Genomic DNA, 26,339 nt, shown 5'->3' with positions numbered 1-26,339 from the left:
AGTTACCATGAGGTGCTGAGAAGAAGGTATATCCTTTTGGTTTAGGATGAAATGTTCTATAGATATTTGTTAGATCCATTTGGTTAATAACTTCTGTTAGTTTCACTGCATCTCTGTTTAGTTTCTTTTTCTATAATCTGCCCATTGATGAGAGTGGGATGTTGAAGTTTCTCACTATTATTGTGTGAGGTACAATGTGCACTTTGAGCTTTAGTAAAGTTTCTTTTATGAATGTGGGTGCCCTTGCATTTGGAGAATGGATGTTCAGAATTGAGAGTTCAACTTGGTAGATTTTTCCTTTGACCAGTATGAAGTGTCCTTCCTTACCTTTTTTGATAACTTTTGGTTGAAAGTTGATTTCATTCGATATTAGAATGGCTACTCCAGCTTCTTTCTTGGGACCTTTTGCTTGGAAAACTTTCTTCCAAACTTTTATTCTGAGGTAGTGTCTGTCTTTGTCACTGAGGTGCATTTCCTGTATGCAGAAAAATGCTGGGTCCTGTTTACATATCCAGTCTGTTAATCTATGTCTTTTTATTGGGTAATTGAGTCCATTCATATTAAGAAATATTAAGGAAAAGTTATTGTTGCTTCCTGTTATTTTTGTTGTTAGCGGTGGAGCGACCCATGGTTCCAGCCACATATGTAACAGAGGATGACCTTGTTGGGTATCAGTGGGAGATTAGCCCTTGATTCTGTGAAGGCTTGATGCCTGAGTGTAGGGGAATGCCAGGGCTATGAGGAGGGAGTGGGTGGATGAATGGTGGAGCACCCTCATGGAAGCAGGGGGAAGGGGGATGGGATAGGGAATTTCTGGAGGGGAAACTGGGAAAGGGTATAACATTTGAAATGCAAAAAGTACAACATCGAATTAAAAACAACAAAAAAAAGATGTTTCAGTATTAAAAAAAAAAAAAAGAATAGATCAGTCATTTCTCTCAGAAGAGATGCAGGAGCCAACAATCCACACTGAATGAAAAACTCTTCTCACTTCCCTTTTGTTTTACTTCATTTAAAATTCTTTAGTCCTGAGGGGACAAAGAGTTCCCCAGGTCTTCACTCTTTACTGTCAGTCCACTCTATTCCTAAATGGAGGCAGGGCAGGAACTCTTTGGAGATAGTGGATAGGTAGGATTTTGACTTCCCAGCTGGCTGTGTACCTCTGAGGCCACCCCCACTTCAGTCTTTTCGACCCATTCAGGTGCCTTCTACTCAGGCTTACCCTGCTGTCATGTGCTGGTGATCACCTGATACTCTGAGTCACTGCTCTCTACATGGAGACAAGAGTTGGCAAGTTTTTGGTTCATGAATATGAGCTGTGCTGCAGGCCAATTTGAGACCTTGTTGCCCTAGGCTTTGGTTGGGTTTGCCCATGTCTTGAGTTCACAGGTATGGGCTGCACAGCTCACAGGTTTCATGCTTTGAGCTTTGGTCCGGTGAGTGAGTCCCTTTGGTTCTCTTCTCTGTGAATGGTGAATACTAACACTCAGCTTTTAAAATTGATTTGAAGTTTAACCAGGCAATACTGAACAACAGCAGCAATGAGAATCCTTTAAGTACCACTGGAGTACTCCTTCATAAGTGAGTGCTGACTGGGGAGACCTTTGAGGACAAGACAAGGCAGGGGAGCAGAGCTGGAGTGTGCAGCCAAGGAACTCATGTCCATCGCCTAGTCCACAAGACCCAAGGGAAGGTTGAGAAGATAACAAAAAAACTTTCTTCTTTTTTTTGACAGAGATGAATTAGTGGAACCAGAAAACATCTGCCGATAGATGTTTTCATGTGTAGCTGGAACGATAAAACTGTGAAAAGTATTTGAACCTGGGGCTATGTAAGTCAAAGCTGAGATTATGGGAACCACTCAATTTATGCATAAGTGAGGAGAGGGAATGAGTTCAGAGGACAGAGGGCTCTACACAGGGGTTGTGGGGGGTGACCAGATGGAAGAGAAGCCAGTATGTGGGGTAAAGAGTGGCCAGGAGTCCACAAGCTTCCTCAGTGGGAGGACCCTGCCACAGAATGTCAATGTCAGGATGTCGAGGTCCTCAGCCTAGGCTTGGATGGCTTAGGCTTCACTGCTTCTTTCTTAGTTAAATGTCCTGTCCCTGGTTATGGGGAATCAAACCTGCTTATGACAAGTCTGGGTTTCAACAGTCTCAGACTTAGATTTAAACACATCCAGCTTCCACATGAAACATCCAAACCTCTCATGCCCGTGACGGCTAAGTTAGGCTTGTGTTTCTGGCTACAGGTATTGGGCAAAGTACCAGGGACTGTGGGAAGTCAATCCCCACACTATTAGAAGTGGCTGCACGTTCTGTTTCATAGTTACTCAGTGCCCTGTGCTGTTTGGCTTTGTTTCCCTCTCTTTCCTATCCCAGCCCATTGGCAGGAGATAAATGAGGTAAAACAGAAAACTGGATCTGTACAGGCCTGTGAGTCTCATGCAGCTGGTGGGAAAACTGGGTGTGCATAGCCTGGGCTTTCTGGGGTGAGGTGCCTGCAGTAATGGCTGCTTAGAAAAAGAACAGATGACTCTTGTCCTGGTTGAGTGGCACAATGGCTCCTTTTACAGAGGATTTCTTGTGCTTGTGTCCTGAACTATGGGGATAAGGGGAAGCTAAGTTGCTTTATGAGTCATCTTTCAGGACTTGACACTCAGCAATTGACAGAATGACAGGTTTGGCCAGAGTTAATCCTGAATGTATCTACACATGTGTATATTACATACATGTACAAGTATTAGTGTATGTGCACCCATGTGTACGGCAATAGTTACAGTTGTCATTGCTACCCACAGAAGCATCTAAGGGAGGAGAGGGCTATTTGATTTACACTTTACAGGGCATAGTCTATCATGGTAGGGATGATATAGCAGCCAGAGAGGCTTAGTTCATGGCAGTAGCAGCTTCTGGTCTTTCCATCTCACATTTTGGTAGCTCAGAAAAACTGATGGAGCTTGTGCTGGAAACTAGACTGGCTTATGACTCTCAAAGGTAGCACAAGTGCTTCCAGTTGTCATCTGTGGTCTCTTAGTGGCAGCAAATACTCTTCACCAAGCCCTGCCTCAGCCAGCTTCACTACTGCACCGTTAATTGTCATGGGAGTCCATCCAGAGGCAAATTCTATACTCTGTTCTACCATCAACAACCCTGTTGGAGATTGGTTCTAATGCTTTGATTCAATCAGAAATCTGCATGTCCAAATGCTTAAAGGTCCTTGTCCCCAATTGGTTTTTGAATGATCAATAAAGATGCCAGTGGCCAAGAGTTGGGCAGGACCCTTAGAGTTGTGAGGGCTAGGAAGCAGGGGAGAGGAGAAGGAGAAATCCTCATGAAGCAGTGGGATACTGATGGATGTAGGAGCTGCAGGAGATAAAGCCAATGATAAGAATTAGGGTAAGTGGCCACTGGCCACTTTCCCATTAGGCCTGGAGTAGCAGGGGAAGGTTTAGGAGTGTCCCGCCTTTGAGGTAGCCAAGGCATTTTAAAATTAACTGGTGTGTGTGTGTGTGTGTCTGTGTGTGTGTGTGTCTGTGTGTGTGTGTCTGTGTGTGTGTGTGTCTGTGTGTGTGTGTGTCTTCCATATGAGAAAGGATAGCTCCTGGGTGGGTACATGTGTGTGATCCGATGGGAGCTAAAGTAGTATAGGGCTACAGAGCCCTCAGTCTCCATGACTTTGTAAGCACATTCCATGCAACTGGAACTCCTCTGCCCCTTGTTCTCCTTCCTTTTGTCCTTTTCTCCTTCATCTGTTGGTTTGGACATATTATGTTCCTCAACCTAATGTTACAGGAGGAAGAGTTGGTAGAACCCTTGAGAGATGGAGCCTAATCAAAGCTCATTGCAAAGTGGTATACTTTTCTTAGAATTAATGTAGTTCTGTGGGACCCCAGTCCATCCCCATGAAAGTACGTTGCTATTAAAAGAATAAGCAGAGCTGCCTTTTAATCTCTGTTTTTCCCTCTCATCGTGTACTTTCTCCTTCATAGGCGTGCCAGTTGTGGTACTATCTATCATGTTGAATTGTGGCCATCAGTTTTCCTCAGAGGCAAGAACCATGAGAGAGTCAAATGGTAGACTTTCAGCTGCCCCCAAATCTGAACTTAATTAATGTTCTCAATTTTATTTTTGAGACTACATCTCACCCTGAACTTGAGTTCATTCATTTGGCTAAACCAGCTGATCAGTCATCTCCCAGGATTAACCTGTCCCTGTTCTCCTAACTAAATCCTGGGGCTATAAGTATGTGATGCCATGTCTGGCTTTTTATGTGGATAGAGGGTGTTTGAACTCAGACTTTTATCTACCAAGACTCTTATTGCCTCCTAGATGCCAAGACCTAGAGGAAGTCAGACACTTACTGTGAAAGACAGCTTTTTGGGGATACAGGAAGCTCTGGGTATCCAGGTGACATCTCTTGTATTCCCAGGGGAGTTCCTCTTGTTCCTTTCTCTCCCTATGGAAGCCCCAGGTGATCTGGTATCTGTTTTCTTCAGGAATTCTGTCTCCAAGTGACTTCAGTAGACATGACCACCCAAATGGCAAAAGTCCTCAGGTCTAGTTTTTGGATCTTGTGACTGTCACCTTACACAGCAAAAGAGACTCAAAGTGGTGGCGGGATTCAGGATATTCAGACAAATAAGTGACCCTTCACGTTTATGTTGATGCTAAATGCAATGTGGCTTGTTATAAACAGGATGTAGAGGACATTCCACAGCACCAGAGAGGATGCGGGCCACTGAGCAGAGACCGTGCTCTGGAATGGAAGGTAGAGGAAGAGGCTATACAGGAGCCACAGGGCTGAGAATATGATAGAGATAAGGGAATGATTTCTGTCCTGAGGCAGTCAGTCTCCGTTAATGAAATTTCAAATTGAGTTCCCCAACCATGAGAACAAGGGAATGTGTGCCAAAAGCCTCAGTCTGTGGCTACTTGTTACAATAGCCAGAGAAGAGTTGCCCAGTGGATGAAGAGTCTAAGTGAGGACAACATTTCCCAGTTCCCTCCACAGGCTCTGAGTTCTTAATAGTTGGACTCTAAGATGGGAGTGAAAACAGGGTGTGACTTCCAAAAAGTACTCCTAAGGAGGGGGATTTGTCTTCTGCTCCCGTTTGTTCTTCTGCGGGTTCCTGGCAGTGCTTACAGACATCCTGGACCATGACCTGTATTTTGGAGTTGAGTCTATGCATGCTGGGCCAGCCAAGCAGAGCAACCTTGGGGAGAAAGCTTCAGAGCAGGGGCCTACGCATTATTTAATGAGAAGAAAAAGGAACTGTTCCATTTTAGAAATGTCAGGTAGGCCTCTGGCAGTTGGTCACAATGATAGTAAACAGAAAGGACTCAACTATTGTAAAATACAGGCTTGATTCTGCCTCTCTCATGGGTCCCAGGTAAACAAGAGTCTATTCTGCTCACTAAACCCTTTATCACAATGTTAATAGTGGATGATGGATGAGAAACCATGTCTAATGTACTTAGCTTAAAATATAGTGTAATGTGTAACTGGCTAATAACTTTTCCAAGATTAAACTCTATGCTTGATTTGCCTTCTAGGATATTTTAACCATATCCCTTCAAGGTGAACGAACACCCAGACTTTGGGAGGAGATCAACAGAGAGGTGAATGAACTGAACACCCATGAATGATGTGGAGCTGGGCATTCAAAGTTCTCTGACATTCTTGCTATCAGTAGGTACTTCTTGCAGCTATTTAACTTACCTGCTTTCTAGAATTCTGTTTATCTGACTCACAAGGACAGGTGGTTTTCTGTTTGGACATTTTGGAGCCCCTTCAGTGTGTAGCATGCTTGGACGCCTTGCTGGACTCTCCAGATGCGCAGCCACTTGACTTCTTCACAGAATTCCCAATGGTGCCTTAAAATACAGCAGTGGAGAGAGTTATAAAGTTTAAGCCTTGTCCAGTCTTGTTCTCCCTTCTATTTATGAGAGAAAACTCTTGGTTGTTTCTGGAAGTTGGCTTCCTCATCCATCTGTCCCTGAGAAGCCTGAAGAGGTGGAGTTTCTAATGTTGGCCTCAGGCCTGGATGTCCAGTCCCCAATCTTCTTGCTTAGACTGAAAGATTAAAGCTGGTGTTTGACTGCTGGTAGTAGCAGACTTTCTGGAAAAAAAATCCTAAAATTCAAAGCAGTATTTGATCGTGGGTAGACTGTTGCCCTGCACTGAGTGGATATGTAGGCACCTATGGAAGTGGATCCTGGTTTGCCCTACACTAAAGGAAGCACACGGGCCGCCAAGGGTCTTGATGAGTTCCTAGGCCTTATGGTCTTTACTAAAGCCGGAAAGGGACAGGGTTTTTTTTTCCCCTCTCTTCTCAACATTTTGGCCTCTTTACTTACATGCCTAGCCAAAATCTAAAAGTAATAAACATTACGAAAAGAAAAACAAAAGCTACAATGGGTGGCTAAAATGTGGTATTGAATTTCAACTCAAATCATTCATTAGCTTGGTTTCAATGGCTTTGACATCTTGTTTCAATGGCCTTGATACATTGCTTCAATGGCCTTGATACATTGTTTCAGTGGCTTTGATGCATTGTTTCAGTGGCTTTTATAGCTGCCTTGGGGAGCATGATAGCATCCTTGCTCTTTCAGGATACCCTCAACGTCCATAGCAGGCTATTTCCAAGTGGATAGACACACCAGCATGACCTGATAGTCCTTTCTAGAAATTGCAAAGGGGAGCACATGTTTCTAATCAAATTTTATATCTGAATTCTAAACAAATTCAAATTATTCATACTTCTAAAATATGTATGCTATTCATGTGGCTAGTTCTCATTTTGAGAGAAATTCTAAATGTGTTCCTGACATTGAGTAAAGCGAATGTCTGGAGTGTCATGTGAACAGACACTTTTTGTTTTGTTTTGTTTTGTTTTTTTGAGACAGGGTTTCTCTGTATAGCCCTAGATGTCCTGGAAATCACTCTGTAGATCAGGCTGGCCTCAAACTCAGAAATCTGCCTGCCTCTGCCTCTCAAGGGCTAAGATTAAAGACCCTTTCCCTCCCTTGGGTAATAGTTTTCTTTCAAAGTCTTTTATTTATTTATTTATTTATTTATTTACTTACTTACTTACTTATTTCCATTTTGTGCATGTTACTTTATTTATTTATTTTTTTATATTTGCTTCTTTTTAAAATTTTTTATTAGTTATTTTCTTTATTTACATGTCATATAGTTTCTTCTTTCCCAGTTTTCCCTCAAAAAAACAAAGAAACAAACAAAAACAACAAGAATGAACCCCTGTTGCCTCTCCCCTCCCCATGCTTGCCACCCTACCCTCTCCCACTTATTGGCCCTGGCATTCCCTACACTAGGGCACAGAACCTTCACAGGGCCGAGGTCCTCTCCTCCCATTGATGATCGACTTTGCAATCCTCTACTATACACATGGTACCAGAACAATCAGTCCCACCATGTATAGTCCTTGGTTGGTGGTTGAGTCCCTGGGATCTCTGAGGGTACTAGTTAGTTCATATTGTTGTTCATCCTAAGGGACTGCAAACCCTTCAGCTCCTTTGGTCCTTTCTCTAGCTCCTTCATTGGGGGCCGTGTACTCAGTTCAATGGATGGCTGTGAGCCTCTACATCTGTATTAGTCAGGTACTGTCAGAGCCTCTCAGGAGACAGCTATATTAGGCTGGCTTGTCCTTCCTTCAGTCTCTGCTCCATAGTTAATCTTTGCAACTCCTTCCATGGGTATTTTGTTCCCCCCTTTAAGAAGGAATTAAATGACCACATTTTGGTCTTCCTTCTTCTTGAGTTCCTTGTGGTTTGTGGGTTGTTCTTCCTGTATTCCGAACTTCTGGGCTAATAACCACTTATCAGAGAGTGCATACCATGTGTGTTCTTATGTGATTGGGTTACCTCACTCAGGATGATATTCTCCAGATCAATCCATTTCCCTAAGAATTTCATAAATTCATTGTTTTTAATAGTTGAGTAGTACTCCATTGTGTAGATGTACCACAGTTTCTGTATCCATTTCCCCCCTTGGCTAATAGTTTTCTTTCAAAGTCTTTTATTTATTTATTTATTTCCATTTTGTGCATGTTACTTTTTTTAGATATTTTCTTTATTTACATTTCAAATGATATCCCCCTTTCCTGGTTTCCCCTCCAAAAAAAAAAGCAACCCTGTTCCCTCCCTCTTCCCCCTGCTCACCAACCTACCCTCTCCTGCTTCCTTGCCCTGGCATTCACCTACACTGGGGCATAGAACCTTCCCAGGACCAAGGGCCTCTCCTCCCATTGATGACCAACTAGGCCATCCTCCGGTACATATGCAGCTGGAGCTATGAAGCCCACCATGTGTACACTTTGGTTGGTGGTTTAGTCCTTGGGAGCTCTCAGGGTACTAGTTAGTTCATATTGTTGTTCTTTGTAAAGGGCTGTAAACCCCTTCAGCTCCTTGGGTCCTTTGTCTAACTCCTTCATTGGGGACCCTGTGCTCAGTCCAATAGATGGCTGTGAGTCTCTAGTTCTGTATTAGTTGGGTACTGGCTGAGCCTCTTAGGAGACAGCATAATCAGGCTCCTGTCAACCAACACTTGCTGGCATCCACAATAGTGTCTGGGTTAGGAGACTGAATATGGGAAGGATTCCCAGGTGGGGCAGTCTCTGGATTGTCCTTCCTTCAGTGTGTGCTCCACACTTTGTCTCTGCAACTCCTTCCATGGGTATTTTGTTCCCTCTTCTAAGAAGGATCGAAGTATCCACACTTTGGTCTTCCTTCTTCTTGAGTTTCTTGTGGTTTGTGGATTGTACTTTGGGTATTCTGAGCTTCTGGGCTAATGTCCACTTATCAGAGAGTGCATACCATGTGTGTTCTTTTGTGATTGGGTTACCTCACTCAGGATGATATTCTCGAGATCCATCCATTTCCCTAAAAATTTCATAAATTAATCGTTTTTAATTGCTGAGTAGTACTCCATTGTGTAAATGTACAATTTCTCTATCCACTCCTCTGTTGAGGGACATCTGGGTTGTTTCTAGCTTCTGGCTATTATAAATAAGTCTGCTATGAACACAGTAAAGACTCAGGTGACAACAGATGCTGGAAGGATGTGGAGAAAGAGGAACATTCCTTGCTGGTGGGATTGCAAGCTGGTATGACTACTCTGGAAATCAGTTTGGCAGTTCCTCAGGGAATTGGACATAGTACTACCTGAGGACCCAGGTACACTACTCCTGGACATATATACCCAGAAGATGCTCCAACATGTAATAAGGACACATGCTCCACTATGTTCATAGCAGCCTTATTTATAATAAAGACACTTTTAAAATAGCCTTTTGATGGAGCAGAAGCCAAAGAATTCTCAGGTCAAAATGGCAAGAGAACTAACTGCATGTTCCAAAGTGGAGAGGAGGTTCAGTGTTGGAACTCATGTGAGCAAGAGCACCACGGCCCCTCGCCAACACTGAAATTGGATATGGGAGCATCTTCACTGTTTGTGTAGTACCTTCCATGCTTTAATTAATCAGAATTTGGTTAACTAGAATTGCTGTGCTGTTTTCAATGAACATGTATTTTGTCTGATTTGTCTTTGAAGAGTTCACACTTCTGATGATAGTATAGAACTTTAATTTTTTAATTTTCTGATGGCTTCCTGGTAGTTTTTATAGAGTCCATCCAGTTACCTATGTGGATGGCCTTGCTCTTTGCAAGAACTCTGGCTTTCCTGCCTGAGTATTCTGTTCTTTCCATCTGACTAGAGCACCTAGCACAACCCCATTCAGAGATGGTTCCCATGAACCCCAGCCCTTGTTCTGTACCTTAGGACCTACGATTTTCTCACTGAGCATGATATCACTTACAAGGCTGAACAGATGCCCTAAGGTGGCCATAACCTCCCAAATTCTGTTTCTCTCTCTTATTTTTCCCTATATGAGTGTTTCACAGTGTAGGTAAAAGAGGGTGGATCAGTTTCACGTTAAACCAAAGATGGTTCTGCCTGAGGCAAGATGGAGGACCCTTGGTCTGTCACGTACACCTGCTAGAAAGGTTCTTCTGCCTCCATACATCTGAAAATGTATTTTTCGCTACTGGATTTGAAAACTAAGATTGGGGGTGGGTAGGTATAATAATCTGGGCTGTCTGTCTTTTTTGGAAGATGGGGTCTTGTATTCTTATTTATATAGATGGGTTCTTAGAGGAATCTGCTCAGCCCTGTTCTTTCCCACATCATGTGCCCCTACAGAACTCTTTTCTTCTTCCTTTTTTCTCTTCTTTTTCTGTACTTTGGGCCATTTGACACCACACATCAGCATGGTTTTCCTAGTGTTACTTGTGGTTAGTGTGCTGCATCAGACTGAGAGACACATTTCTGCCCTGCTGGTTGTGCTGCCCACTTTCTCTGGGACTCCAATTACAAGCAGATGTCTGCTGAAGTTAACTCATTAGCCAGTGGATAATTAAGGGTGTGTTTACCATACAGTTCTGCTCCTGTTTTTCCTGTGGAGACTAGATCTTTTAGTTGCCTTCTTCAGTGTCTAGTCTGCATATGCATATCACCTATAGCACACATTGTGGTTTGCATCCAGAGGTTTGTTCTAGACATGTATGTGTGCATCAGTGTAGGTCAGCATTACTGTGTGGAGTGTTCTCCAGGTTGTGGGTTCTTGTTTCCTTCCTCATGGTACATTCTTGGTCAAATATTTGATCTCTGGTCAAATAACAACATATTGTATGTTTACCTTGAGAACACCAAATATCTTTTTACTTGCTCAGTTTTGCATTTGTCTTTTGACACAGGGTCTCACTATGTAGCTCTGGCTGTCCTGGAACTCACTATCTAGATCAAGCTGGCCTCAGACTCATAGAGATCTGCCTTCTTTGTCTTTCAAGTGCTGGCATTAAAGGCATGAACTCCTGGGAACGCCTTTGGATCCAGTAAAGCTTCTAAAATAGTTAAATTTTTTTTTTTATTCTTCCCTTTTGAGATGTATGGGGTGGAGTTGAGCACACTATCACTTGGGACTAACTTGTTCAATGAGCAGAGTTTTCTAAGTCTTCATTCTCAGGAACACAGATTACAGTCATGCTAGTGGGAAATGGGTGCATAGTGTCATCTAAGCCCTGGGTATCTGCAGTAACAATTTCCACACGGATGCTGTGGTGAGGATTAGGCCTAAAGACTTGGGGGCAGGATGCTTCTACAAGTGACTGCAGCTTTCTGTACTCTAAGTGCTTCTCTTTGAGCCCCACCCTGTGTATTCTTGCCTCTTCCTCTCCAGGACCTTATGTGTGTTGGCTCAGCACAGAGCATCTTAGGCTCCATCACACCCGGGTACTCTTCCCAGGCCTGTGACAGGGAGGAGGAGAACCAGGTTAGCAGTTCTCTCACGACCTAATATCGCCACCCTCTATTTATTCTTGATGTCCAGAATCTGAAAGATTATAACTTCATGTGATCTCACTTTTCCATATCTTTCATATATATATATATATACATATATATATGTATATATATATAGTTTCTCGTTGCTTGATGACTTTGAATTTTGTCTAGATTCTCAGAAGGGCCCTCTGTTTCTCTTGATTTGGGCAGAAAATTGATAGCTTCTCAGATGGCTTCTGCTGGAGATGGAGTGGCTTGCACTAGCAGAAGCTAAGTTGCTTCCAGACATCTTTTCCTAGCCAGCTTTGGACTCCAGGGCTGGGCATATGGCCCACTAGCTTCCCCACAGCTTCTTGGGAGGAGCCAGTTAGGGCTGGCTCTGCTCTAGCCTTGAGGGTGGGGTGGTGTCCCTATGAATATAAAAGGAACGTTTGATACAAGAACGGCTATCTGTCGTCACGGTGCTACAGTGTAAGTGTGGAAGCCCTGATAAGCACTCAGGTGCCAGCAAGCCCCATGCAGGTGTGTGTGGGTAGGCACTGACAGGACCTGAGACTCCGCTTCTAATTTCCTGGGCCGTGATCTCATGCAGCTTTGGCTAGCTGCTGTGAGGAAGCTCTGGAGGCCAGGACTAGCATGATGAACCTGGTTTGGACTTAGTAAACGCTGCCCATCTTTGAGCACATGACACCTCTTGCTTGACTGAAGAGCTGAGTCATAGTTTTTTGCTTCCAAGTTTCTTGCTTTCATATCTACCAAGGTTTCCAAAGTTTACTTGCTTGCTGACTTTAGCTACTTATCCTGGAGTCCTCTGTGGCTATAAACTCCAAACTCATGAATATATGAACCTCTTTTCGTGCTTGCTCCAGCTGAGGTTCTCTGTCTAGAGCTTGCATGGCCAACTGTAGGAAATTCAGGATGGAGCCTGAACATCCTGCACTTATCATTCAGGTTCAGAACACAGCTGGACTGGTACCTGGGTGATGGGCCTTGGAGCCCCAGAGAGTGAAGTCATGCATGGACTTACTCTGTTACACTCCACAACACCCAATACATAAACACTATTTTCATCACCATAGGAACCAGGGAGTCTACCCATGCCTGGACCATCCTTCCCACAACCCATCTGTCCCAGTCTTGGACTCTGAACCATGACTGTGGCCCACAAGGCCTGAGCTGGGAATGCAGAGAGGAGATGGCATGGTCCTAGACTTCATTGCTTACTTTGGGCTTCTGCTGTTTCTGTACTGGTGAAGATGTGCCTCTCAAAGTAGGCTTTGGGACTGAAGTGGGAAAACCACAGGGATCCCACACTCTGTGTCCTTGACCTGTGGTTTGGAGTTTGGAGCTATGGCCCCTGCTCTGAAGCAGATGCTGAGGGAAAGCTCTTTAGAAGCTTGGGTTCTGAATGATTCTAAGGTTCACATGACAGTTGATCTAATGGGAACCATGGGCCTTTCTAATGGGTGTTTGTTCTTACCTTCTGAGTGAATTAAGCAGAACACTTTGTAAAACTATGATCATAAAACCCCCATACTTTCGATATTTATAAAAATCATAGCAGAATGAATATGGTAGGAAGTACTTTCAGGATCAGAGGTTTAGCCCAAGGGAGGGCTCTATTTAAATTATTAACTCATTTGATCTTCCCCAGTCACAGAGGTTTCAAGGTGATAGTATGGAGAATGACCCACCCCAGACATGGATACTGCTTTCCTGGCCTCTTCCTGACCTGTGTCCATTGAGCATCCACAAAACACAGTAATTACTGTGCTCCATCCTCTGTTGGGCCTTAGTCTTGGCCACAGGTATCATGTGTCAACTTGACTGGCCATGAGGTGCTCAGATATTTGGTCAAATACTGTGGGTGAGCCTGAGAATGATTCCACTAAGTTGATGCTTGGCTCAGTGGACAAGGAATCATTGGTTTCCTACAACATGGTGAGCACCTTCCAGTGTGGCTCATTGAGCACACAAAAGGCAGAGTAGCCTCTTTGGCCCTGGAAACTTCTCTAAAGGGACACTGGCTTTTCTCTTTATTTTTGAGTGGAAATGTTATTCCTAGGTCTGGAGCCTACTGGCCTCTGGTGAGAGCTACACCTTCATCTCTCCTGTTTCTCCTGCTTACGGAATCAGATTTCAGTACCTGTCACTCCCTTTATTCACATAGCCTATTTTTTTTTTTTTTTTTAATGCTCAGACCATCTCTACACACACATCCACCTCTTCGTGCAACACAAACACTGGTTCTGTCTTTCTTGAGAGACCGTACTCTATATCCAACTAGCCAAACACTTTTCAAAAGAATTCAGAATTGAGTTGAGAACATAGTACCCCAGCTGTCCTTATTGGGTTCTGTGGTTAATCACATCTTGCAAAACTTGGTCTTATTGAACTCTGATGACTTGCAGAGGAAAGAAGGCCCTAAACTCTTCTGAAGCCATGTTCTCTCAAAGGTTACACTTGCTTAATGTGGGGGAGTCAGGCTTGTATCTGTCGTGCTGACTGGGCTGCTTCATAGTCATCAGACTTCTGCCTTCTTGACTGGCTCATGGGTCCCCTGGCAACAAGGTGACACACACATGCACTCAGCAAGTGAGTGGGATTCTGAGGCCATTGGCTGGGGCCTTCTACTTGGTCTCCATGCACAAATTCCTGCCTAATCACAAAAACATTGTGCAAATGTCAGTCACGTGAATCTGCTTGTGAAACCCTGGATGCCATGTGCGCATTCTCTTGGGAGGATGCGGTGAGTGATTCAGCCCCAGATCTTCCCTACACAGAGACATCCTCAGAGTGGCATGCTAAGGCCAAGCAAACAAGGGACATGTCGCAGCACAGTGCTCAGCTGTCGTGCATAATGGCAGCAACGAAATCCGACTGTGCTGAGACCGTATCTCCGCACCCAGCTTTGGTGTGGACCCTGCATTCTTCTTTCTGTGATGTATCAGAGAACAGCAGCTGGCAAGATTTGAACATCAAAGCACTGATAAACACAACGTTTTAGCTGATATCCAGCTTCCTGGGCAAACTCACTCTGGGGAGCGGGGGGCGAGCAGAGATGGTGTGGTCACTTTCAGAGACACTAGCAGATGTTTGCCGTGGGTAAATGCACCCTCGTGTACCCAGCCTTGGAGCCTAGGCTGCATGGGTTTTGTCTTCTGAGAGTAAAGAATGTTTATACTCCACGTGTAAAGCTGCCGAGACCACCCACTGCCTGTCTACCATTCTACCTTGCTTGCTTTCTTGTTCATTCCTTATCCTCTTCCAACTCTAGAAGCTACTTAGATGGGCGAATGGCCCAGATTTCAGTCCTCTTCCACACTAAAGTCTGTCCTGACCAAATAGGCTGGCAGCTGTGGCCCCATAACCTCTCTGCCTCCCTCCCTTGGGACTACTTCCCTTGTGTACCCACGATTATACTGGATCCCACATTCATTTTTCTGTCTTGAACTTGAAGCCCTTTGTGAGCATGCTGTGTTTACCTCCACCTGACCTTCTCCTCTCCTAACTCTTTTGCACTGGGTATAATACTGTTCCGGGCTTCTCTCAGCACATTCCTGATGATGCTGAATGATTGCCTAGCCTTCTCTGCTCCCCTGGCTTCTCTGTGTGCTCCATCAGCTCACCGAAGGTTCTGCTCCCAGCAAACTGTGTTTTTATTTCATTCCTGACCTTTGTCTCCACCACCAGGCCGCATCCCCAACTTCCATCTGCTCTGCACCAGCTCCCTTTTCTTGCACCTGCTCAGCCAAGGCCCTGGGTGTGCTCATAGCTGCTGTGATCACACAGTGGCATGACTCGAGGACAGAAGTTAGTGCTAGAAGAGCCAACAGTTAGGAAACACCATCTGTTATTGACAGAGAAGAGCTTGGTCCCAGCAAAGGGTACAGCTGCTTCCTTCCTATGGGCCTTGAAAGTCTCTGGGATTTTCATTTCATTGATAGAGATGGATTTGGGATTTTGATGATGTTAGACTCTTCTGATTTTCAGAACAATGACTGGAACTAGAGATCATTATATTATGGGGAATTTTTTCTTCCAGAAAGATGAATACCATGTTTTTCCCCATAGATGGAACTTAGATTAAACACATACACACAAACACACACACACACACACACATACATGTTCACACACATGTGCACACACATATGCATACACACACACACACACACGGTCACACACATGTGCACACAAGCACACATGCATATGCACACACATGAAAGTACAAAGGGGACCTATTTGGGAAGAGGAACAGGCATACCAGAGAACAGACAGGAGAGGGTGTGATGGTGAATATGTTCAAAGTGAATAATCTATTAGAATAGATGTGAAACCTGGCACCTTGCACAGTGAACCTTGCTAATGAAAGAAGTCAGTGACTGACAATCATCTCAGAGATTTACCCAGTGGAAGTTTCCAAATGCAGTCTTCAGATTTTCACTCTTTATTTTGGATTCTCTTGATGGTGACTCAGAAGACCTGAGGGAAATGTTAGTTTCTCTGGCATCTCTGCATGCTAGTTATCATAGCAAAGTGCCAACTCTGAGACTAGGAGAAAGGACGCTCAAACAATCTCACAATTAGGGACATATGCATCTGTCTTGGACGTGCAGTGAGGTGTCTGTTCTTAGCCTTGATATCTCCCAGGTTCCCTGTGATGGTTTCTATGGCATGTTGTACATATACCATCCTCATATTTCCAGGGACTGCAAGCACTTTCAGGCCCAGAGTGTGCTGAGAAGTGCCTAGACTGTCTCAGGCTGGTCCATGTAAACAGGTTAGCAGGTTTTAGCCCACGAAGGCTAATTAACTTTCTTAGTTTATATAAAAGATGATATTTTTATTTATTTACAATTGTGTATAATAAAGCTTATAAAATAATAAAAATAAAATGTTTTGGCTATGAAGTGGTCAGACTGTACCCTTGGAGTGACTGAAACCTTCTAGCAGATGACCACCATGCAGTATCCTTATGGTCATCTTTAAGAAGAGTGAAAGTTTCAGAAGATAATGAATTGGCTGATCTACTGGCACTTAAATATGTGTCACTAATCTGTGGAAGAACAAGAACTGTCCCTTCGTATGGGCCTCAAGGTGCCAAACTTGTTTAGCATACCAGGACAAGAAACTTAGGCCCTGTGGCAAGAGTTTTGCATTTGGACAGATGAGGTGATATTTAAACCACAGACAGGGCAAAGCCATATGAAATACTGGAGACAGGAGAGTGGTGGCCACCTTATAATAGTTGAGATCCACACAGAGACTGATGTGGCCTTACCAGAGAGGTTACCCTGTGTGTCCCTGGGTCACTTTGCCATTTCTCCATCATACCTTTACTGACACAGCAATCTAAGAACTCTGTTGTCTGTTTCTGTCTGTCTGTCTGTCTGTCTGTCTGTCTGTCTGTCTGTCTCTCTCTCTCTCTGTCTCTCTCTCTGTCTCTCTGTCTCTCTCTCTGTCTCTCTCTGTCTCTCTCTCTGTCTCTCTCTGTCTCTCTCTCTCTTTCTCTGTCTCTCTCCCTCTAGCTATGTCTCTCTCTGTCTCCCTGTCCATTCTGAGTTTTAGATGATTTGAAAAGAAAGAGCTACAGGCTTAGATACTGCTGAAGTTCCTGACTCAAAACATCTCACCTGAGGATCAGCACCTATGTTCCTGCCCATGTCTCTTTGCATAGCAAGGGCACAATTTCTTTGAGGTTCCTTTGGCTGGAGCCTTCACAGAGCCAGGCAATGGCCCAGAGACTTAGGCTGGAGACAGTGTTGTAAGGACAGAGCCATGATGAGTGCTCAAAGCTCACAGATATAATCCTTCTCACCTCCCAACCAAGGCTTCTTAGTGCACCCATTGCCCTGGGAGCAAAGGCCAGGTTTGTCTTCAGAATATAACAAACTGCCCTGGTCCTCATCTCATCTCACATAGTATGGCTTCCCCCAGAAAGGCTCTTGTTCATTCTGAGGCAAGCAGGAGAATGTACTGGAGCTTGATTCACAGAACGGGGAGGCAGATCTTGCCTGGCCCACCCAACAAGGCTTTCAGGTGGTCCTTCCCTTTTTCGACCAACCAACCTTGGGGTGCTCACGCTGGATTCCCAGTCTTTGGCTCTCCTTGGTTGCTTGTTAGAGGAGAGCTGGTTCCCGTAATTCTCTCCCAGAGGAGGGACTCGAATCTGTTACTTACTCACTAAGCCCAGGACATGCTAAGAGGAAACAGATGTCTAGAGCTGTGACTTTGAAGCCCAGCAGCCTTTGGACTCAATGTCCATAGCTCTTTGAAGGCCAGGATCTGTAGGGCATCCCCAAGACACAGTGTCAGCAGATGGATGTTGTCTCGGGCTCTTGACATCTTCTCATTGCAGAGCAGAGAAGACAACAATGTCTCTGGAGCCCACTGACTTGGCCCTTTCTGGAACAGACCCCTGGGGTCCTCACACCAGTGTTGGGCCAGTTAGCTTTCTTCTTTTGGCACGATCTGCACTTTCCTGACTCAGTGCTCGTTCAGAAACTAGAAGCCATTCTGCTTATTCATTTATAAATCTTTTCATTTATTCTTTTATTAAAAATATTTGAGGCTCTACCACATCTAATTCAAAGGAGATATTGTTCCAAGACACTGATCTCCAGATATGACACTGAGTGTCACAAAGTCCTTGACCTGTGTGTCTCACCCTTTTACCAAGTCTTGTGCCCAAATCATATGTGCCCAAATCTTGAGCGATTGCAATCATAGTCTCTGGTAGGCACTCTGATCTGTCCTGTGAACGAGGCCTCGGGATGCTGGGACAGATGAACAGGGCTCATCTGCCTATCTCCTTGTGCATGTATCTTGTCTGATACTTGACTTTTCTGAGATGCGATCTTGATAACTGGCTCAGACTGGTACCAAGTCAATCATCTCTCTGTTTCCATCTCTGGACTGCTGTACCACCACACTAAGGTAAGACATTGGTTTATCTCCTGCATTTCTGTCTTCTTTGACAGCGGAGAAATTCTTGAACCCTGTCACTGGACACCTGCACTCAGTCTCTTCCTGTCCCTTTCTCTTCCTTTCTCCATTAGTGATCGAGTCCTTCTTTATACCGTGTCTGAGAATGTCTTCCTAGGGCCACAGATGTCAACAAGCACAGTCATGTAGAGGTGACCATGTAGGTATCTCAAGCCTCCTTGGCACTTCCAGTCTGGGATGATCTGAGAGCATGTGGGGTTTGAACCGATGTGAAGATGTTCACTCTCACCCTATGTATTGGGATTTTGGATATTCTATTTTTTCAACCCATATATTTCTTATTTCCTATCTTCAGATTTAACTTTAAAGCAGTAGCTAGAAAACTCCATTAGGGAGGGATTGATGTTGCCCAGATATTGATCTGGTCCTAATTATAGGAAACAACTGCTCAGGGGATTTGCTTCTTCTCCATATTCCCTTTCTGTGCTCATGTGTGATCCTTTCTACTCAGAGGGCTTGTAACCATCTATATTCCGTTGATGACTAAGTCATATACCCAAAGCAGGACTGTATACACTCTATGAGATGGTATCAAGCATCAGCTGGTGCCACCTGCAGAGATGTAATAGGTTACTCCACCAAGAAGAAGCCCAGCCCCACAAAAGCCTCAACATACAAATATTCTGTCCCTTACCACTATGGTGCTAAATCTCTGCACCCCAGCTTCCTGAGTGCCCCTTACACCAGCAGGTAAATGGGTGACGGGCCTTCAGGCCACACTCTGGGCATATCCTTACTCTTCCAGGACCCTATTGACACTGGCCAACCATATTACTAACACTCCAAGTCTACTTGGCCTTTCTCTCATTTGCTCTGTCAATTCAGAGTGGCTCTCCAAAAATGTGACCATGAACACAAAAGCCAGATAATTAGGACCTGGATTGTCAATTTTGAACTTCTGATCCTTTTTCCAGAGTCCTTGTACTCTGTTCCTATTGCCCACAGCAGCTGCAGCCTCTTCATGGTCCCTCTGGGCGACACTGGACATGCACTTGGGCATGTGGAAGACATGTCCTCCTGGATGAAGGCTTCCAAGACCTCCAAGATGGCTGAGCTGGGTTTTCTGACTCCTGTAAGTACTATGAACCTTAGGTATGAAGGAGACTATTTTATCTGTCCCTTACAAGTATGTTTCTGTGACACATGGACACTCAACTCAGAACTGAACTCAGCTTATCACTCATTAGGCCTGTCTCCTGTTCTGCCCAGTCTCAGGATCTGGAGGGAATGCATGACCATTGGACTGTTCCATTGTCCTGTCCACACGATCCCCACTTCTTTCAAATGATGAACTTGAACGCTCCCTTCTGTGGGTCACAGTCCAGCCACATGTGGGTGTCTGATGCCCAGGTTCTGAAAGCATTGATCTGACAGATTTTGCTGCCTGTGGAGATCACACTGACCTCCAGCTCTGGGGCAGAGTTTATATGATTAGAACAGCTCATCCTGTCAGCCTGCCAGGACCTCTTGCTTCATCACCAACGCCTCCTATCTGACTTGCACTGGTATAATAAGCTTTTATCCTGCTTTGAGGAAGTGTTCACAGAAGAGTTGTGTGGGGTGTTCTAGTCCCTCCTCCAACTTCTCCCCACTCACTGCCCTGTTCTAGCCCTTCCTCCCCCTGCCATTAGACCAACATCACTGGCTACCCTGCTTTTCTCTCTGAGCTGAACTAAGATGCAGTAGATCAGTAGGGCTTGTCCTCTGTGGGACATAATGGGGACTCCCATTATGCTGCTTGCATAGTAGTAAATGATATCTGTAGTACTGAGCTCAAGGCAAGGAATCTATGAGGCTGTGTGTTCTTCATGATAGGTTTCTGTCCAGTAGTGTTTCTGCCAGGTGAGATGTCTGTGAAGCAGTGTGTCTGTCAGGTGAGGGTTAAATGACAAAGATTGTCCCACAGTTCTGGAGGCCAATAATCTGAATTCATGGTGCAACTAGGCCAGGCTCCAATGCCTGGGGACTATTTCTGTCTCCTATGGCCTTAGTCTTCCTAGAAGTCCTTGATGATACTCAGACTGGATAAATACTACTCTAGGATACACCTGCTTTATTGTATGTATTCTGGTTATAATCAGCTGGCTGAGTCCTTGAGCTAAACACATGGAAATTATGAGTAGTGCTTGTTTAGTGCTGGCAGACCTGGGCTCATGAATACCAAAGGGTTGTGAGCACCAAAGACAACAGACCTTATAGTCTGAGGTTTACAGTTTTGAGAACCAGAAGCTCATGTGTTTGGTTCTAGGGTGGGGGACATGTAGCTCTGGAAACTCAGTTTGAAGTCTTACTGCCTTGGGCTTCAGTTGTCAGTGTTCTGGCACTGGTAAAATGGAGTTACCTTTGGTTCTTAGCAGCTGCTGTAGGATAATCATCTGAGCCACCTAATGTGGTGGCTCTCAAGCCTTGTCAATCATGCACGATCTGTGGCTCCTAATGGCTCTAAGTGTCACAGTTTTTGAGCTTTGCATGTCAGGATCCTAGGCCTTAAGGCTTGGCAGCTCTCTGGAACACTCCCAGGAATGGAGCTCCATGTTCTCTTACAATCTTGTTTATATTCACTGTTCTGACGCTCTCTGTCACTTTCTGGACTCCCTTCTTGCTCCTATGCACCCCATAGTTGGCTCTGCTGCTACTGCTGCTACTTCTCTGAGATCTCTTCTTTGTGTGTCCAGTATAGGCTGCTCTATTTTTGACAAAGTCAAAAGCAGACAAAGACAGATCTCTTGGAAGGAGACTCTCACTGAGCCCTGTGCTTCAGTACCAGGAGTAGCACGGAAGTGTGTCTTCGAGGTCACTTGAAAAGTGAACCTGTTTAGGTAACCAGAAAGAAATGTGACAAGGGTATTTTAATCCATCATGATCAGCCCTTCAGGAAAGTGAAAGACAGCATTGTACCGATCCCAACACTTTTATTGGGTCACCAGGGGAAGTGCTTTCCTCTGGCCTGGATGAATATAACGACAGTTATCTAGCACTTACTGCTGTCTGTGGGCTTTCTAGAGTGGTCATTGCTGGAGCATATCTTCAGCCATGTCCTGACCATCTCAGAATGCTAGAGGATCCTTAGAATTACTGTAAAGTGTACAAAGTTACCAACTTGGCTATGTAGACATTATGGCCAGTTGCCAGAGAATGGTTGGCTTGGCTGACCGTTCTCTGCCCAGAGCTGCCAGACACAGGGAATGACCTGTCAATGGCCACTTGTGACAGTTTCAGTTACTCACAGAAAGCATCAGTAGTGAGTCCTCAGACCAAACCTAATGAGGGCTCTGCACAGAGCTGACCACCCTGAAGCATTCAAATGTGCTTTACAGTGCGGCACTCCCGCAGCTGCCCAGCCAGGATTGGGCAAGTCTCTCTGATCACTATCATTCTTGTCAGTGAGTTGAAGTTCTTCTCTTCTAACAAAGACAGAAGCAGTTGGTGGGAACACACTTCCTTTAACATGACCTCATCTTAATGTTCTTATATATGCAGACCCTGGTCCAGCAAATTAACATCCCCAGGGTCCGGTGGACACACAATCCCTCAGACCTTCCTCTCTACCCATCTCTGTGTCTTGTACCTTCCTCACATGTTACTTGGAGAACTCCAGTTGTTTTATTATCTTTCTACTGGCTCTGTTGCTACATCATACCCCTTCTAAGGGCACTAAATGAGGTGGCTGGGAGAGTCCCCTTTATGCTATAGAGTGGACATGAGGAGCAATGTCACCAGCTCCATGACTTCCTGCCTGGGATATTCCTGGAGTCGTGGCTGGACTCACCCATAGCTCTCAGCAGCCACTGCCTTAGGAGCTCATTTCAACACTGATTCTACTACACATAGGTCTCTGCCTCGTCTGTTCCTTGCTTTCCCAAGGCTCCATCCACATTATTCGCTCTCAACTCATGTCACCTCTTCCATCAAACCCTCTTGATTTGTTTGTTTGTGTGTGTGTGTGTGTGTGTGTGTGTGTGTGATATTTCAAAGGTGAAATCTTTCTACACTTTAGCAGCCACAGGGAGCCCTGCAGGCTGCAGAGTGTACCCTTCCTATACCCTATGCCCTCTGCTCTACCCTGTAATCTCTGCCATATAGGGTCCCACTGTAAGCAGCAGAGGGGCAGTTAGGCACTGAAACCTCTTCAGGGAGCCTGGTGACATCTCCCTTCAGGGTTTGAATCCAAATACAAATTTGAGGCTAAGTATTTTAGTTAAAATGAAGGTTTTTGCCATTCATTTGGTAACTCAAAGCAATGTATCTTCCTTCAAAGATGTACAGTCAGAGACTACTCTCTTGTCTTTGTAAATTAGAAAATAATATATTTATTTTAAAGTTTTATTATATGTGACTGGTTTCTGTATGGAGGTATGTGTATGTGTTTGGGTGTGTATACACCTGTATCACAGCCCGTGAGTCAGAGGACAACTGTGGGGAGGAGTTTCCCCCTTCCACCATGTAGGTTCAAAGGTTCCAACTCGGGGTATGAGGCTTCCTGGCAAGTACCTTTATTCCTGAGCTACGTTGTAGGTCTAGAAACTAATATTAGAGAGTGATATTTCTTAGGAAGAGAGAAGGCTTTTCCAACTGCACCCTCCTTTTCCTCATCTCCCTGTCGTAAACTGCTTCCTTCACCTCAACAGAAACACAGATTGGAGATCAGCAGGGCCGGGGGGCCAGGGGGCCTTGTCCTGGTGTCTGTTGCTTCCCTGCCCACTTTGGTCCCAAATGAAGAGGATCCAGCACAATGTCAGGATCCTTCCCTTAAGTCTCCTGCCTAGAACAGAAAGTGGCCAAGCACGTTCTCCATTTAATTTCTCTCTCCTTTTCTTTAAGTAAAACTTGACTTATTTAGCATCACATGTCAACCCAGATAAATATCCTGAAAGGCTTTGAACATCATCTATAAAGAATGAAGCTCAAGCAAAGGTTGTGGGAGATGCCACAAATCTACCATCTTCTCTGAGCTTGGGTGCATCACCATCCCACCATGTCTTTCCTGTCGACCGCCTTCCTTAGGGATGACCCCCATCCCATCTAGCTACCATGCACCCTAGCACTGGCTTTAACCCCCTTGGACTTAGGTCTGGCCCTCTGCCATGGTTATATAAATTTTGGGGTGTGATGAGGTCACGATCCTGCCCCTATTCTCACCAAGTTTCTAAGTTGCCCTCCCCCCACCCCCCGCCGCCCATCTTGTTAACCATGAGGACTGCCTCTAACTGCAGGATTCCCACACTTGGGAAAGCTGTCCCAACAAGACTTGGGTGCAGACGGATGGACAGGGTTTCCTCAGGGAGCCTTGGTCACAGAGAATTGCAGGCCTTGACTGAACAGATGAAGTAAGTTTAAATTAAAATCTGTTCTCCTGAGAAGCAGGTCTGAGATACAATGGGCGGGCTCTCTTTTATGGTAAATTCTTTTTTCGCATATGATGAAATTAATTCTTTGACTATAATAACTTCCCAGCAGAGTGGTAAACTTACTGTCTGTCCTGTCTTTTTGACTGTTACTCATTTGCTTTAGAAAGGCCAGTATCACACTGGGTAATTTGAAACACATTTAAAGCATAGAATTGGCATTTTTTTTTTTCTCCTCAGCAAAATGGGGAGTCCCAGCCAATCTTGCTGGTTTTATTTATAGCATTTTATTTCCTGAGAGAAGACAGGAAAAGTGAGTCCCGGCCTGCCCCTCTTGTCTGACTCCTCCCAGGGCCCCTGTCTGGAAAGCTTGGGTGGACATGTAGGAGGGGCGTTAGTTCTGAGGGGCTGGATTTGGACTGGGTAACCAGGTACTCTGAGCAAATGGTGAGACCAGAGGAGGAATTATGACACTCCTTCAAAAGAATGAATTAAACGTGCCTCCGCATGTGTCTGATTGACAGGCCTCCTGGGGAAAGGGCCTATAAAGGAGCCGGTCACTGCCTGGAGGCAGAGAGAGCAAGTCCGACGTCTGCAGCTTCCCTGGTCAGGCCTCTCCTCTCCAGCGGCAGCTAGTCACCTCAGGACAGACTCAGAGCACTGACGTCGGTCATCATTCACTTTCAGACACATCAGGTACCTTTTTATTTCTAAGACATTTCATTGGCTGTGATCTTTCCGAAGAGGCTGTGGTTTCCAGGAGGCTAAAAGGGAAGTCCAGCTGTGGCCTCTGACACCTAGCCTCAACTTCCTCAACTGTGTCTGCCCTGCATAGTTACTGACCTGCCAGGAACATTCACTGCTGTATTTGTCAGGGGTGGGGATGGGGGTATCGAGTCCTTTCCTGGTCTCTCACAGCAGGAACCCTGTGAAACTATGAGGGTCTTGTTGGCTTCAGTCCAAGGATGCTGGGTTTGGGGAGGGGGGCGGGGGGCACTGATATTTTCTACTTGAAAATAAGAAAGTTTCTCTACCAAAGTTTGCTATGGAAGAGGAAGCAGAGAAAGGAATGTCAAGGGATCCCTTGAAAATGTGAAAATAATCAACGGGATTATAGCGATCTGACTCTAAACATTAGTAAGAGCTGAACAAGTGTTGCTGTCATTATAATTATAATGTGCAGGGCTGGAAGTGTACTGAAGGGACTGTGTTTGGGTTGTTGCTTGGCTAATTTGCATACAAAAGAGCTGGAAACCAGAGGCAGTCAAACGAAAGTGGCCCGGTGCTGAAGGGGGTGGGGGAAGGCGTTGAACAGTAGGAGCTGAAGATGTTTAGACATCGCCCAGCAAACACACTTTCACTTTGATTGTTCCTGTGTGGTGAACTTGTGTAAGACCTATATAAGCTGTGATAATAGCCTGTTGCAAAAAAAAAAAAAACTATGAAAATCTATTCATAACCTGCAGTGAGGACTTGTGGACAGGGAAGAGGCTCGTGTGTGTGTGTGTGTGTGTGTGTGTGTGTGTGTGTGTGTGTGTGTGTGTGTGGTGTGTGTGTGTGGTGCCCATGGAGCTTGGATGCAATTGTACTGGTTGCCAGGAGGACCAAATATTATTCACTTCTTGGTCCCTTTTCCATGTGGGGAAGGCAACAAGATGAGATGGGATGCTAATATTGACTGCAGATTACTTGTGGCACTCCTGACTGAGCTTGGTTTTACCAAAAACACAGTTTAATGGATTCTGTGTTTGTATGCCAGGCACCCTGAGCTGTAAAATGTCATTTTAAGATGGAACTTGCCTTTACAGAGACAGCATATTGCATTTGTCCTTAGAATAGGGAGAAAGTTGGGGATGGAGTTCAGAGGCAGCTATCCTGTGGCAAACACCTGCATAGGGACTCGGGGATAGGGTTCAGACGTGGACTCTGAAGATTCTCTAAAGTACCTGACAATTGGTCTACCTTATACTTGAATTCTCAGAAAATGTCACCTCAAGACCTGACACTGGGAGTCCTCCAAGCCACAGTTGCACAGTCTGTGCCTCAGAGAGCTCCTGAGATATTCATTTGCATGGGGTTTTTCTCTAGCACCTAGAGAAGTGGATACTTTAAGAGTAAGGTTTTTCAAGCCATGGACAAAGAAACTTAGTCAGAGGGTGAAAAGATTGCCGTCTTTCCAGCTGGGAGGAAAAGCTGGTGTTAGTGCTCTAGTGACATGGTATGTCTGGCTGCCTCCTGCAAGCACTGGTCAGTGCTGTGGATAGGGCAGGACCAAGTTCTTGCCCCATTGTCTCCCTCTGGGGAGGAAACTTTCCCTTTGTGGAGGGCACTGTTTCCAGCTTACCAAAATGTCCTGGAGTAGGGCACTGCTTGGATGTTCTTCTCAATGAGAAGCTATACCATTTTAGCCATCTTACAGAGATGAGGGACTCTAGTGTGTGGATCAGTTCCACAGAGCAGGGAATGACATGGAACAGAACCTGGGTCATCGGAAGGGGAGCTGGGAGTGGAGCACAGGGAAGCCCATAAGGAGTTAACAGGAGCAGAGGAACCCAGGCTTCAGGCCAGGCCTCCTGACTTCTGATCCAGAGTCTGCTGAGCCAACTTAGAATCCCTGAGAATGGA

The 26,339-nt window shown here is 45.0% G+C and overlaps 1 protein-coding gene across 1 annotated transcript in view; it reads left to right on the top strand.

Annotated features, from left to right (window-relative positions):
• The first annotated feature begins 24,117 nt into the window (after positions 1-24,117).
• Thbs2 (thrombospondin 2) overlaps positions 24,118-26,339 on the top strand; it is a 28,876-nt gene continuing 26,654 nt past the window's right edge. The window contains exon 1 of the mRNA XM_031352831.1: positions 24,118-24,410. The gene's annotated coding sequence lies outside the window, so the exon portion shown is untranslated. The remainder of the gene's footprint in view (positions 24,411-26,339) is intronic.

The sequence above is a fragment of the Mastomys coucha genome, unplaced genomic scaffold (assembly GCF_008632895.1).
Source record: "Mastomys coucha isolate ucsf_1 unplaced genomic scaffold, UCSF_Mcou_1 pScaffold5, whole genome shotgun sequence".
NCBI classification, from domain to species: Eukaryota; Metazoa; Chordata; class Mammalia; order Rodentia; family Muridae; genus Mastomys; species Mastomys coucha.
Note: the sequence above shows the minus strand (reverse complement) of the source record. Positions and strands in the feature narration are given on the sequence as shown.